The sequence below is a fragment of the Paroedura picta genome, chromosome 4 (genome assembly GCF_049243985.1).
Source record: "Paroedura picta isolate Pp20150507F chromosome 4, Ppicta_v3.0, whole genome shotgun sequence".
NCBI lineage: Eukaryota > Metazoa > Chordata > Lepidosauria > Squamata > Gekkonidae > Paroedura > Paroedura picta.
The window spans coordinates 8,073,504-8,089,581 of record NC_135372.1 but is presented as its reverse complement, the minus strand read 5'-3'; the positions used below and the strand labels follow the sequence as shown (position 1 = coordinate 8,089,581).

Here is a 16,078-nt window from a genome sequence, read left to right as displayed (position 1 = left end):
AGAACTGGATCATGTATTTGAGTAAATATCTTGACTAATACTGGAGCCCACCAGTCCGGAAAGGATTTATACAAGTCTGGGGGAATCATGTCCTCCCCTGGAAATTTTCCTCCTGTTAATGATAGAATAAGTTTTTGATTTCCGATTCAGTTACTTGGGGCCAAGCTGGTAAAATTTGGGGGATTTGTGCTTGAGGGCCATCATTCAAGGAATTGGAATGAGAACTGCTAAAGATGTTTCTAAAAGATCCTTACCAGAAATTTGGACATCTAATTGTAAATGAGGCCTACCGAAACCAGAAGAAATGAGTTGCCAAAAGCGTGTCTCATTCTTCTCTGTAACAGTCTTACTTAATTCTTGCCATAATTGTTTTGAATGATCCAGTTTCTTTTGCTTAAGAAGATTTTTGTATTTACATCTGAGTGAATTAAGAGCAGAAACTGAGATATTAGTATTTGAGTGGCGAAACTTTCTGAGTGGCGAAACTGGATCAAGATCATCTGATCGGAATCTCAGAGAAAAACAAGTGGAAAACAGAATATGAAAACAGCCAGAGCAGTCCAGTGCATAAAAGTGCTGGACAGTGACCCAGGTTTGAATTCAGTTGTAGTTCAGATGGGGCCAGCAGAAAATGGTGAGGTGGGAACCTTTGATCACTGTCAAACAGTTTTATTTCTCCTATGTTTTTGTGAACTACAACTGAATTTGATGGGACTGATTGGCTGTTTTGGTAAAGAATTATCCTATGGCTGTATTTGGATGTGTGAAACAGTTTACTAATGTAACAGAATTAATTTTTGCTTTATATTCTCACTGTCATGATGGTAGTTGATAGTCTGAGGAAGAGTGCTTGCACTCGAAAGCTCACGCCTTGAATAAATCTTTGTTGGTCTTAAAGGTGCTACTGGACTCTGATTTTGTTGAACATGCCATGGATCCAAGTAAAAAAGCAAACCAATGTACCAGGAGCCATCAGGTTCAAATTTTGTTTCCCTGATTTTTCTCCCTCTGTTTCAGCTGACAGCACACACACAAACACGGTGGCCTGTTCCCAGGAAGCAGAGAGTGTCCTTCATGATGCTACCCCTTGTTCTGCATGTTCTGATTCTAGGGAGTATTTCTAGCCACCCTTTGGCCACCTTTTGGTAAAAGTGTAGATTTTGCTTTGTTCTGATTGTCCTTTGAAGATAAAAGCCCTTCAGCCATGGGAATAGCATATGGCAGGTGGCAAGGAGGTACTGCAAGTCTGGCCTAGCCAGTTGTTCTTAGCAGTCAACTTCTCTCATGTTACTTTCAGATGTATCTTCTTGGATTTAATAAAACAACTCTGAACTCTTTTCTATAAAGAATATCTCAGTTGTCTTGCCTCTTATGAGAGACTAACCTTGGTTCATGACACTTACTTTGTTTTAGCCACTGGGATAAAATATTATTTGTTGCCCAGGATTTTAACTCAGGGGGTTCTGGCCCAAGGATAATTGTATCGCCCTTGGTTTAGTTTGGCGCAAGCTATTTATGCTCTGTTGTTGTTGTTAGGTGCGAAGTCGTGTCCAACCCATCGCGACCCCATGGACAATGATCCTCCAGGCCTTTCTGTCCCCTACCATTCCCCGGAGTCCATTTAAGTTTGCACCTACTGCTTCAGTGACTCCATCCAGCCACCTCATTCTCTGTCATCCCCTTCTTCTTTTGGTGTAGAGAGCCAGTTTGGTGTAGTGATTAGGAGTGCAGACTTCTAATCTGGCATGCCGGGTTCGATTCTGCACTCCCCCACATGCAGCCAGTTGGGTGACCTTGGGCTCGCCACGGCACTGATAGAGCTGTTCTGACCGAGCAGTAATATCAGAGCTCTCTCAGCCTCACCCACCTCACAGGGTGTCTGTTGTTGGGAGAGGAATGGGAAAGCGACTGTAAGCCGCTTTAAGCCTCCTTCGGGTAGGGAAAAGTGGCATATAAGAACCAACTCTTCTTTTTCTTCTTCTTCTTCTTTTGCCCTCAATCACTCCCAGCATTAGGCTCTTCTCCAGGGAGTCCTTCCTTCTCATGAGGTGGCCAAAGTATTATGTTTTAATGGGGTTTGTTTGTTTTTTAATGATTGCGTTTGAATGGCTTTGTTATATGTTTTAAGCTACTTCAAGTAGATCTCTGCAAAGACAAGCATATAACTGTTCAATTTTTCCATCTTTTTGATTCCATAGAATGATATTACAATAGTCTATCTCATGTTTGTTGCTGTCACTGATTCTTCTGTTCCTTATAGGCACCAATTGTACATGATGCACCAATAATCCAGAAGCCTCCATCTGTGCAAAGAAGCAGAAATAGGCTGAAAGAGAGGTTTTTGTGGATTTGTTCACCACTAGGAACAGCAAAATTGAAATGAAGATCTTGGGAATGAACTGGGAAGACCGAGAAACATGGTATCACTTTGACTCTTTGCTTGAAACATCTGGCTAGGCTGTGACAGTGTGTGATCTGACAAACTAAGGCACATAGAATCATAGAATCATAGAATCCTAGAGTTGGAAGGGGCCATACAGGCCATCTAGTCCAACGCCCTGCTCAACGCAGGATCAGCCCTAAGCATCCTAATGCATAATGCCTTGGTACCCATTCATATGTATTTGGATTAAACTTGAAACATGGCCAAGACTTAACTAAGGCAGCAGATTGCGGCCATGGGGGACGGGAGGCTAGGAGGAGAAGGAGGCCTACCCATTGGCAGAGGCAGGAAGGGGGCAGGTTAAGAGGCTGGTGCGCCCAGTATAGACACATGCTAGACACATGGGTGTACAACATGGGGATGAGGGCCTAAATTACCTCAGGTCAGCCAGACCTTAAATTGGGCTGTGTGTTAACTTCTGGCCTCTTCCTTCTCTGGGCTAGCTATGGAGCTTCCTACCCTATTTCTGGACTAGAATTGATTCCTTTTCATCATTATTTCATAATTGTGGCATTATTATTATTGTTCATTCAATGTTTATCCCACCATTCCCAGATATGCTGACTTGTGGCGGCTTACAATGTTAGAAACATAACTTCATAAATACAAGCTAAAAATCCGATAAAACAGAAAAATAAACAGTAATCCAAAAGAGGGCAGTCAGATAATCCTAAACTCCTATTCCTCCAATTCCTTCCATTCCCAGGTGTGTCCATCATTATCATTATTCTGCTGTTATACTGATACTGCAATCTGTTGTGTGTGTTTTGATTGCTCATGTATGTCTCTTCCTTAACTGTCATAGCTGGTGGCTGTTGCTCTTGGAGGTGGATCCATTGCGGGTGAACAAGGCCTACATGTTGGTCTCCCCCACTTGCAGGGGCCTCCATAAGAGGTTGTGTGGATGGTGGGCTACATTGGTGCCCCCAGGTGAATGCTGCCTGGTTGGATTTCATTTCTGAGTGGCAGGGAGGAACCAGTAGAGTCCAATGTCATATGGCTTCCCCAATAACCTGCCACCTCCAAGGTGCCGAGCAAATATGAGAGGATCTTGGTAAGATGCTGACTTTGCAAAATGTGCATCTACAGTACAACAGAGCCAATGGTCTGGTTGATATTAAAAGCACTGTAAGACTCATATAAGAATACAAAACACAGAGGATTCTATCAGATCCAATCCAATTTTATTACAGCAATTGCCAGCCATAACAGAAAACTATAAAACAGTAAAAATGAATGGTTAGAGTAAAAATTAGAGTAAAAATTAATGGTTAATAAAACAGTTGAACCAAGAGATAAAAACTATACAGCAGCTATACTTAGTTGACTGATCTTAATTAAAATTGCACAGTACTTTGCAACCTGGAAGGTGGTGGGAGTGTAATCTCCTGTAAAGGAGCCTTTTATCCAAACCTCTTCATCTTCAGCATTCATATCTCTAATCAGAGATTCAATAATCTTGGCACGAGGTTCCCTATAAAAAGGGCAGTGGAAGAAAACATAGTTAATGGTTTCAAGTTGCATGGACTATCAAATAAAATAGGAGTTTGGCCAATTCCCTTTAAATAAATGGCTATGGATGGGGGGAAAATTAGAAAAAAAATATTACAATCAAAATGATATGATAACATATTACAGGCCTGAGATCAAATTAGATATAAAATAATTCCAGATAAATCCTTAGTTGCATCAATAACAGCTGATATGACTGTAGGAAGCATTGGTAACCAATCTTGGTTTATATATAATCTAGATCATGATAAATATAATTTTTGGATAAAAATGCAGAAAATAATTGCATACACTGACTTAACAGAAGAAAACAAAAGACAGATATCCCCTTTTGGATACTATCAGGTCAAAAATCATATAAACTCCTTAATTAAAAAAAAAGGTTCTTATAAGACTTCTCAATGAATTTGAAGCAACATTAATATCACAAAGTCTCTACAAGGAAGATTGTCTCTATCCTTCTACAAAATAGTTTGAGGAGTTCAAATAACTTTCAGATTAGATGGAATAAAAAATTAGGGAATGTCCTAAATGAACAAAAATGGAACTTCATTTTTTCTTAGGGATTAAACTTTACCATAAGTTTAACATTCAAAGAACACCTGCTAAAAATGATATATATATGGCATCTTTCACCCAATAGAATACAATAAATTTATAGATTAAAGGAAGAAGTAAGCAGTTGTTGGTACAGTGACAAAGAAAGAGCTGACTTCTTGTTCTTGTAATCTGCTGGATTACTGTTGGTTTCTGCATCTTCAACTTTGATTTCTGTGGAATGGAGGAAGTAGTTTTAAGGAACATTTTGAGGTCAGTTTATTTCCTCTCTCCTTTCTCCCATTCTACTGTCCCTTTAACAAACCTTCGGTTGTAACCGAAGATCTTTAACTTACATAAAGGTGGACATTCAGGGGCTTTTCGCACGCCTTCAAAATCGCACAATGGTTGCCAATTGAAAACGCTATTGATTTGCCGTTATGCACAATGTTGTTGACAATCTGCCACACACCTGAAACCGATCCGCAAAAAGCGCTTCCTTGTAGCGCTTTCAGGGAAATCCCCAAAAGTGGATTCACCCTCCGGAAAGCGATACACTCTGCAACACTAGCGAAAAAGACCTGTGCGTTAACATTGTTGCAGTTTCTACAAAGTCCCTCCCCCTGGCTCTCTCCTCTGATCTTCCGGCGAAGCGATCGCCATTTTTTTTTCTCCGAGCGAGCGGGGATAAACGCACCAGCAAGCCTCTTTCTGTTTAGAGGCTTCCCCGGCTTCAGTCCCTCCCCAGAGTCACTAAGCACAAACAACACTTTGGACACAAACAACAGAGAAGCCCGTTTGCTGATGTATTTTCCCTTTATTTTTTACACGAAAATCGGGCCCGTGAGAGTGGGGGGGGATTTTTTTTTTCACTCGGAGGGAGTGTGGCAACGATCAAACGACAGCTCAAACACACCGGGCAGCTGGATGGGTCTCTCCGTTGCAACGAATCAACACAGATTCGTTGCAATGGGTGTGTGTGTGTTTTTTTTTTTTAACTTTCTTAAAGGGAAAGGGGCTGTTTGGGAGCATGCTAATGGCTGCCCATTGGCTGCTTGACGGCCAGGGGCGGGACGAGCTTGGCAAGAGCGCTTCCTTTCTAGCGATTTTTGCCGAGACCGGAAGCCTGTGGGAAACGCTACAAAACGCAACTGGATTCCACTACAAAGGCAGGTATGCATAACGACGAATTCCACTATTTTAAGTGGCGATTTTTCATTCAGCAACCAATTTGCTACAAAGATCCCGGTGTGGAAAGCCCCTCAGTATTTGAAAAGATCCTTATAGGAAAGATTTGGAAATTCTTTAAGTATCCCCGTCTGCTTAAAAGTAGGGAGGTTGGACTGTCAAACATAGAAGAAGAGTTGGTTCTTATATGCCACTTTTGCCTACCCAAAGTGGCTTCCAATAGCTTTCCCTTTCCTATCCCCACAACAGACACCCTGTGAGGGAGGTGAGGCTGAGAGAGCCCTGAGATTACTGAAGAAGAAGAAGAATTTATTCTTATATTCCGCTTTTCTCTACCTGAAGGAGTCACCCTGTAAGGGAGGTGAGGCTGAGAGAGCCCTGATATCACTGCTCAGAACAGCTTTATCAGTGCTTTATCATTTTGAGAGCAGGTAAATAATACATCTTCCTGATGGTCTGGCTCACCAAGTTGGATCTGACCTCATAGTCCAGCACAAGCTTCAGGAGACTGCAAATAAAACAGACAGTGGTAGAGGAGAAATATTAGGACACCCTAAGAGAGGCTGAGAGAGCCCTGAGATTACTGAAGAAGAAGAAGAATTTATTCTTATATTCCGCTTTTCTCTACCTGAAGGAGTCACCCTGTAAGGGAGGTGAGGCTGAGAGAGTCCTGAGATTACTACTGGGTCAGAACAGTTTTATCAGTACTGTGGCAAGCCCAAGGTCACCCAGCTGGCTGCATGTGGGGGAGTGCAGAATCAAACCCGGCTCGCCAGGTTAGAAGTCCGCCCTCCTAACCACTACACTGACCACTACATAAAAATACAGCTGGCCTTTTAAAGAAGTTCTTACTGAGTAACCAATGAATGTTTGCAATCCCCAACCCCACACTATTTTTGCCCCAAATCTGCACAGCTCTTCTGCCGTCCCATCTACCCACATTTGCTTTAAGGTTGCTGAGAAGCAAGGCCACCTTTCTTCACTGAAGGCTGTGAATATTTATGCCCGCTGTTTTACCATGCATAGCTGGGGGTCTTTGGGATCAGAGAGGAGTTTTCCCAAGAAGGCTTCTCCTTTTGTAGTTCTTGTTGCTTCTTTAAGTGAAGCTAGATTGTTACTGACCCTGATCTGAGCTCTTGCATTCTGTTTCTCTGGTGACTGAGAACAAATTTTGTCACTAAGGGTGTTCAAGAGTATATTAGCTTTCTCCAAATTTTTATTTATTTGGTCTAGTTTCATGTGGAAATTAATAACAGTCGGTAATCAAGGCCATCTGTTTAGCTAACAGTTCCAATCCATTTGTATTTTTCTCTGGATTTGTTAACTTCAAATGTACAGGAGTTTCTTCAAATCCTATCATTAACTCTGGAATAGCCCCCTGCCTCCTCCTTCAGAGCCAAGAACCTTTTTGATACGGGGAAAACACGTAAGACAGCTTCAGGATCCATATTTTTCAAGAAATAGTCACTTCTCAGCTTTTTCCCTGCACTCATCTCTCTCCTCTGAGAGGGAGTGTTGGCGTTTTCTAACTCCCATTACAGGGCTTTTTAGCGCTTTATCTCTATTCACTCCCTTCCTGGTCTCTGATTGTGGACAGAATATTTGCAAAACACAACTCTCAGCTGGCTAAGTTGCTGTCAGTGACCAGGAGGCAAAGCACAGTTGATAAAATAAGTTGAAAGGAGCTAAATTCTGCTTATCTTCGAGCTCTAGTTGGAGAAATCAGTCCACCGCTACCATCTTTCACAGGACTGCAGGAGATTTATTGAAAAAAGGGGAGAGCAACAGAGGACAGTGGCTGAAAAAGGGTGTAAGTCCAGACCTCATTGTAGCTCTCTGATGTAAAAATAAAGGAAGAATTTGTTGATACATACGATTACGTCAGCTTTTTCTTGATTTGGTGACTTCCAAGGGACCAGTAGGCAGGTAGGACTTGGGTTTCAATTGAGGAGGGAATAACATGGTTGCTCCAGGTGAAGCCCCTGGACAGGAACTCCCTCATGGTCAGCTGGCTGCAAGATGGTGGGATCTGCCCATGCTGTGCCAGCGCTCCTTGTGTAGAGCGATATGCTCGCCAATAAATCTGTGGCGTAATTTACTGTCAAAAGCTTTGTGGAGACGTTTTTCTGTAAGGCCTCTCATCATGTCCACCTGACATGCAAGTTATTCAAGTGACAGGAAGGTAGCAGCAGATGGGCATTTTCCAACAAGGAAATAAACCATTTTTAAAAGATCGCACACACATGGCCTTTGTTCCACTCCTGTTTACCTTCTACTTTTGTAAGTTTGTGCTTGCCCTATTTCATTATCATGAGCTGGTGATCTCTCTGCATGGATACCTTATTCGCCTTTCCTGTACAGATAGTCGCTGAGCTACAGTGTTTTCGGGGTTGCAAAAGCAAGTCAACACTCGTTCAAAGTCAACACATGCAACTGTCAACTCCATTTTGTAGTCCAGGTGATGGGAATGACACATTTGGAGATGTCGGAAGAAGGCAAAACAAGTGTTGTGGTGATTCAGCACCTCTCTGTGTTACAGAAGGGATGCAATAGCCAACGGGATTCCTTTTTTAACCATCTCGTTTTGGTTCACCTCCTTTGTGTGACTGTTGATTGTTTTTTTTTATCATACACACTGTGTTTTTGTTGGCAGTGTAATTAACACAGCAACAGTGCACAACCTGATTGAAAAATAGATAAGGTTTATTTAGGAACTAATATACTTGCCTGGAAAGAGGAGAGACAGAGATAGGTTCCTAACGACATCTCTAGCTGAGAGAGAGGGCAAGACTGAAGCCATTCCGCACAATGACCAATGTTGCTAAATGCAGAAACGCTATCTTTAATAGTGGAATTTCATCATTCCTTATACCTTCATTTCTAGCGGACTATTGAAGTCCCAGTAGCGGTCTATTCATTCCCCACAGGTTTCTGGTCTTGCTGGAATCGCAACAAAGGAAGCGATATTTACCCCGCGCTTCCCACCCCTAGCCATCAATCAAACAGAACAGCCAATGAACTGTTGTGTTCGTGCTCCTGAAAAGCCCCTTTCCCTTTACAAACTGTTTTTTAAAAACCCCAAAACACCAGTAGCAATGAATATTTGTTCATTCAATGTCTCAGAAAGACCGTTTTCGCTGGGGTAGGAGTTGGCACTTAATTGTTTACACGCTTTTCAAGTAAAAAAAAATCCTCCTCCTCCCGGATGGGTGCAATTTGTGGCCGATATTATGGGTAGTGTGGAACAGGGGGCTGTATTGTGCTCGGAAACTTTAAAGACAATTGCAGAGGGGAGCTTTCTTTTACTGTTAAGCACTTCTGTGGAGGGACTTCAGCTGAAGAAGCCTCGCTTATTCGTTGTTTTTGCCGGTTTAAGGGGGGGGGGAAATGGCAATCGCGTCTCCAGAAGCTCGGGGGCGAGAGCTAGGGAGGGACATTCTTTCTACTGCTATTTTGAGAATGCACAAGTTTTTCACTGATGTGTTGCAGCTTGTGCTCAGAAGTGTAGAGCTTTTTTTCAGGGGGAATCCACTTTTCCTGATTTTTCCCTCAGCACTATAAAATCCGATTGTTGCTGGAGTTTGGCGGGAGTTTTGCAGTTTGTTTGCGACATCATGTGGAACGTTAAATTAATAGCATTTACAAAAGGTAAGAATTTGGCTACATTTAAGTTTTGCGTAATGGCCCTGAGTGTGGCACTTCCAAGAAGAAGGGAAATTGCTCTAAGAGCAGCACTCTGGAAACAGACCAGAAGGAATGACACTTAAAAGGAGAAAGAAGTTGCTAACCTCACTATTCTAACTGATTGTCTTCTCGATGCCCCCTGCAGGATCTTCTTCTCTTCTTCATACAACAGACATGGCCTTTTCCAATAGTTATTATGGCATTTATTGCAGGAAAATTTGACTCAATAAAATATTCAAAACACAAAAGCAAAATTTGATTCAGAGTCGGTTTATCCATGCAGCATGTGCTACGGGCTCTGCACTTCCAAGAGCCCGCCCTGTGCCTTCCCCACCCCCCACCCCCGCATAGCCTCTTTCCTCCTTCCCCCTTTTTAAGGGTACTCGGAGTGACACCCCTTTCCACTGTGGGGGGCCCCTCCTCCCTCAGTCTGGTTGCTCCCACTAATCAAGATCCCCAAACCCGAACAAAAATCTTTGAAGCAGCCACTTTCCCAAGTATAAAGTCCTATAAAGTCTTTGAAGGTCTCGGCTAGAGGCGTGACTTCTCCTTGCTGCTGAAATTGGGGGGGGGGGGCGCTAAAGAGGAGCAAGTTCTTGGGGGGGGGATCCAAATTAAATTTTCCATGAATGCGTGGAGTCATTTCCACCACTTCCTTCCTTTCTTCCTGCTGCTGACCCTCCATTTGGCTCCCATGCCATTTTCGAGCCCCCCCCCCCCCCCCATTCCTTCGAAGCAGCATTCCAGGGAGAACAGTCTCCCGCGATGGGGAAAGGAAGGGATGTTCTGTTTGTCAGGTGGAAGGGCCTTGCGGGAGTGGGAAACTGCCTGGTTGCAACCCGCCGTCTGTGGAGGACATGCCATCCCCATCTGCACTAAGTCCAGGTTCCACAGTAGTACTTGCTAGGATTGTTAGACACACCAAACCCAGCTCTTTTGCATGAGAGCCTCTATCTCGCGAGCCTTTTTATCTCATGCTTCCTCCACTCAGTTATCCTGTCCTGTACGTTTGACCTCACAACCAAACATGACTAGCCCCTGAGGATTCTTGGCTGAATTTGAACCTGGGTCTCTTGGATCCTAGCCCAACCCTCTAACCGCATTTTTTTTTTTTACAGTTTAAAAGCAAATAGAACAGTGTGGTATAGTGGTCCTGCTGTAACAGTAATTTTGAGTTGCCTGGGGTATCTTAAAAACTGAAATACTGTAGACCAACCTTTCTCGACTTTTTTTACCCCTGAAACCTTCTTCAGGCTCCGAGAAACCCCAGAAGTGGCACAATTATGCAGAATAGGGTTGGGAAGCAGAGCTGTGGACACGCCCACCCCGGGAGCCACTCCCCTTCCTACACCCTCTGGACCAGGGGTAGTCAGACTGCAGCCCCCCAGATGTCCATGGACTACAATTCCCAGGAGCCCCTGCCAGCATTCGCTGGCAGGGGCTCCTGGGCATTGTAGTCCATGGACATCTGGAGGGCCGCAGTCTGACTACCCCTGCTCTGGACACATCACTGGCCATTTTGGGAGGGGGAGGGAGGTTCACATGATCATGTAGGGACTATATGTGGTCATATCACCTGATAAATGTTTAATAAATTTAAAAATTATATGAAAAACTAGCTTCAAACCCCGTTCCTACCCTTTTCGTGACCACATTACCTCAGTTCCCCTCCCTTTGTCTGAGAGACAAGGGTTTACAGGCTATGCCCATCCGCCTTAGGAGTTAATGCCTTAAAATACCCAGAAGTTACAGGATAATAATTTAACAAAGGCAAGAAGATACATCTCCACACCTGTTTGTGCTGTTTAGCTTCCTGTTCAGTCACCTGTTTGCCTTAGCTTCTGGTCAACTCTTAGGGGCTTTACGCACCGGGATCTTTGTAGCAAATTGGTCACTGAATGAAAAATCGCCATTTAAAATAGTGGAATTCGTCGTTATGCATACCTGCCTTTGTAGTGGAATCCAGTTGCGTTTTGTAGCGTTTCCCACAGGCTTCCGGTCTCGGCAGAAATCGCTAGAAAGGAAGCGCTATTGCCAAGCTCGTCCCGCCCCTGGCCGTCATGCAGCCAATGGGCAGCCGTTAGCATGCTCCCAAACAGCCCCTTTCCCCCATTCGCTGGCAGGGGCTTCTGGGAATTGTAGTTCATGGACATCTGGAGGGCCGCAGTTTGACTACCCCTGCTATAGGTGCTGAAAAAGCCTTCCGTTCTCCACTTGTAAAAAGAGACTCTGAGAACTCACCTCCTTATTGTTAACACAAGCAGTTGTTATCATTTCTATTCTTATCAATACAAAGGTCCCCCCCCCCTGCAAACCAACACCAGAAAGTAGACAATGAAGTAGAGATAGAAATATAAATGAATAGAAAACGTCATACAGTATCCACACCTTTTTCTGAGCACAAGAATTTTTCCATGTCTTATATGGACTGTTCTGAATCTGTTGTCCATCGGTTTCCTCAGATTGCCCCGAGGATTATGGAGAAGAGAAGGGAACAAAATTCTCTCTATTCCTCTCGCCTACACCAAGCATAATTTTATAAACCTCTATTGTGCCCCTGTCCCTTAGAAGGCCAGATCCTGAAGATGAAACTCCAATACTTTGGCCACCTCATGAGAAGGAAGGACTCCCTTGAGAAGAGCCTAATGCTGGGAGCGATCGAGGGCAAAAGAAGAAGGGGACCACAGAGAATGAGGTGGCTGGATGGAGTCACTGAAGCAGTCGGTGCAAACTTAAATGGACTCCGGGGAATGGTAGAGGACAGGAAGGCCTGGAGGATCATGGTCCATGGGGTCGCGATGGGTAGGACACGACTTGGCACCTAACAATAACAATTATGCCCCTGGTCAGCAGTTTCTAAACAAAAATGCCCTAATCTCTTTCATGTCTTATCATCACAGGGAAGATGTTCCAGTTCTTTGACCATTTTTGCAAAAATTCCAAAGGTGCATTCATATGTGACTGTTGCAAAGTTGTGGCTTCCTAAAGATAAGTGATTTAAAAAAAAATTAGCATTGATGTTCACATACCAAACTGGAGCTCATTGATTGCATGGAATGTGTCCTTATACGTGAAATTATGTCATGTTCCCCTGCAAGTCGTCTGTTCTCTAAGGAGCTGCTAATGTCATCACTTTTGTTTGCAAGGAAATTCCTCCAACCCCTTAATCACTTGGCACCTTTTCCAGTTCTGCAATATCCTTTTTGAGGCAGGACAATAAGAATGTTATACGGTATTTTTCTCTTCCCTTCAGTGTTTTAGTGGCATCCAGGGTGCCTATGTTGGACCTGGGCCATCGAGAAGGGTAGAACCGGGTGGGCCTGGCCTGGCTTCTCCCCACCTGCAACTGTGACTATGGTGTCCTGCACAATGACAAGTGACGTGAGGAGAAAGGAGGCACTTCATGCTCACAGAGCCGCAGGAAGTCAGAAACAATCCGCATCCTAGCCTGGTGAAAACAGTGCAGGAAGGAAGCCCTAGCAGTGTCTGGAATTGGGCAGGGCAGAAATAATACTTTTGAAGGTTTTTTAGAGGTTACTTCCCAATAGGGATGGGCATGAACCAGGTTATGAACCAAATTATCCTACAAAATGCCCTGGTTTGTACCTCCCAAACTGAGGTTCTGGGAAATCCCTCCCCCAAACAGTTCACAGACCTTTGTCCCTTTCTGGGTTCAGCTGGCATCCATTTTGGGCTGACAGCAGATGGGTACGCATGCAGCGGCAGGGAGCAAAATTGAGGGCATTTCTGCACCCGCTAAATGTAGTGAAATGCTTACCTCACGTAGCCATTATATTACGGCCCCTCCATATGACGTCGACAACATCCAGCATCTGGGCAGTCACCGGACGGCTCCATCCTCCATTTTAAAGCGCTAGTTGGAGAATCACATAAAGTGGATTCCCCAACCTATTTAGCGCGAGCTACTGGAGAGCAAGCACCAGCCAGCCAGCAGAGGGAGCTCTTCCGCCAGGCGTTTGGTTGAGGCCGGACACGATGAGTACCAGGGAATTTCAACCCCCCCCCTCCACTCCCCCCCTGTTCTTGGGTATTAGACCCTATAGACCAGGGGTAGTCAAACTGTGGCCCTCCAGATGTCCATGGACTACAATTCCCAGGAGCCCCCTGCCAGCATTCGCTGGCAGGGGGCTCCTGGGAATTGTAGTCCATGGACATCTGGAGGGCCGCAGTTTGACTACCCCTGCTATAGACCCTATAGCCTGCTGCGTTCCATCTCCCCAGCCACTCCAGCCCACTGAATCAACTGCATTGGAGGCCGGGGACATTTCCTAGTTGTACCGCCATCTTGTCCTATCGTAGTTTATTGCTCATTTGTATTTTATTTTATTGGGGTAAGATTCGGGGATTTCATTGTTGTCAGATTTTTATATAATTAAGTTTTTATATATATGCTGTAAGCCGCCACGAGCCAGTTCACTGTGAGCAGTGGTGTAGAAATCAAATCATCTTATCCATGGGTTCTGCTTAATATTTACGAAACTGGCCAGGGGGTGGAGTGTGTCCGGCCCCCAGACAGTGTCCGAGCTCAAATCCTGCCCCTACACCTACCACCCTGCGTGGCCGACCACTCGCCACTGTGCCAGCAGAAGTGGTGGGCTGCCATGGCCATCACATCAGTGATGCTCCGCTGATCCACCCAGGTGGTGCCATCAAGGAGGAGCCCGCGGCAGCAGTGCCATCTTAGAGGTGGCCGCGCTACCATCGCTGAGCTGACTGCGACGGCATGTGGTGCCAATGTCGAGCCCGTGCCACCGTCTCATGTGGCCACAAGGAGGCTGCTGAGCCGGCTTAGGGTTGTTCCGCCGCACTGCACATGATGGAGACTGCGGCGGCGCTCAGGAGTCAGTGGCCGCGGTAGCCAGCAGCCCAAATCCCAGGTGGCTGCCCTCAGCTGACCCGGAGCATGCCAGCCCCGAGCCCAACATGCCCCCACCCCGCTGCCTTCACCGGGGCTAGGCAAATACAGCATGCCACAAACAAGCACAGACTGCGGCCTGCCGAGAGCACGAGAACAAGATGACCGCTTTGCCGACGCATGAGAGAGGAAAAGACCTCTCCCCTCCTCCCACTCAAATGGCCGCCATGGTCTTGCCTCCCCCCCCCCCAAATTAGCCCAAGACAGCAGCCTGCGTGTGTGCACGGCCTCGCCCGGTAAAGAGGACGGGAGCCTACCAGCTGGCTGCGGCATTGAGCCCACTTTGAATGCCTGGGGAGGAAAGGCTTGGGGAGGTCCATCCAGAGGTGGGTTCACGGAACTTCTTGCCCATGGGGGGGGGGGTTCCACGTCTTTTCCCCCTCTGCTTTGCTGCGCAACCCTGACAGTTATTGCCCAGGGGAGCAGCACATTGTGGCACCTTCTCCTCCATGTTTTCCCCCTGGATTCCAACTTCCAATTCACTCCCTCGGCCACCTACACAGCCACCCCGCCGTCTATTTCGCTCCGGCATCCTACTTTGCTGCTGCCCCTAAGCCCCGCTGCAGGAGAGTCTCACATCCGCAGCTGACGGCTGAAAGGCTCCTTTGCGAGCGGCTGAATTCAGCCTGACTGCTGAAAGAATGGACGTGGGGGGAAAGGAATTCTGGGGCAGGAAGTCTCCTCCTCTTCGCACCACTCCTGGGGCTACCTGGGGCGTCTCTTTGCCATACTGCTTGTGCTGGTTAGTGCACGTACTTGTTTTCCTCCCACCAACCCCTTTATGGGCTAGGTTGCATAAGTTGGGGGCAAATCATTTTGTCACTTGGTTACCTTAAGTTGGCCCATGAGCTTACCTTGTGCATTGGGTAAGGTGACCAGATTGTCCCACTTTTGGAGGGACATTTGGGGGCACCTGGCAAATTATACTTGTGTTGCAAGTAAAAAAATAGATATTGCAATACTATTTTTGCGTTCTATGCATTCTATGAAAATTTTTGTTGCTCCGTATAGACCAAATTTTAAATCAAGAACCCCCCCCAGACAATGGTGTACCGCTTTACCAATGTTAAAATCTGGTCACCTTAGCATTGGGTGCTCACTGGAATAACAGTACAGATGTTCTAGTGTAACCCGTCTCCAGCACATCTTGAGTCCAACAGAACCTTTCAGACCAATGACAAATTATTGTGGCCATGAGCTTTCGCATCCTGCCATCTAACCACTCTCCAGTTAGGGGCTCATGGGAATTGTAGTCCATGGACATCTGGAGGGCCGCAGTTTGATGACCCCTGTCCTAGATGGACCCCTGTCCTAGATGGCTATGTGGACAAATATGCAGACAGTGCCAGAAATAAAGTTGTAACAGAAAGCATGCCTCTCTAATGTCCCCCCCTCCCCAAAAGAAAATATCAAAGATGAGATTAATTTTTAAAAGTAATATCCATGGGCATTTAAATGGAGAACCATAGTTTTAAAAAAAAAGCAGGCATCGCGGGACCTTTAAAACATGGAGAAAGGGGGTTGGCTGCCTGGATTGATTGACAGGCAGAAGAGAGTGGTGTGTAAAGCACTTTGCTCTCGTCCACTATTTCCAGCAGCCGATGTGGTGGGTGAGAAGCGCAAAAAGGCGACAAAGGTGAGACAGCAAAAAGGTGAGGAGGGGCCGGGAGGTGCGATAATATTTAACACTGTGCCATTCAGCTGGAGTAACGGTATTTTTACTGATGTGCGGAAATTCCATGATAGCTGAAATGGCTTCCAGTCATTTTTGGCTGAAA

General features: G+C 45.5%; 2 long non-coding RNA genes across 3 annotated transcripts in view; one reads left to right on the top strand and one right to left on the bottom strand.

Moving 5' to 3' along the window:
- The window catches only part of LOC143834839 (uncharacterized), a 55,477-nt gene that overhangs the window by 12,568 nt on the left and 26,831 nt on the right, over positions 1 to 16,078 (top strand). For both annotated transcript variants that reach the window (XR_013229910.1, XR_013229909.1), the window contains exon 4: positions 2,261 to 2,420. This is a non-coding gene — a long non-coding RNA (uncharacterized LOC143834839). The remainder of the gene's footprint in view (positions 1 to 2,260; positions 2,421 to 16,078) is intronic.
- On the bottom strand, positions 3,606 to 6,847 carry LOC143834840 (uncharacterized). The gene is made up of 2 exons (XR_013229911.1): positions 6,017 to 6,847; positions 3,606 to 3,917 (listed from the first exon to the last, which is right to left on the bottom strand). It is a non-coding gene; the product is annotated as an uncharacterized LOC143834840 (long non-coding RNA).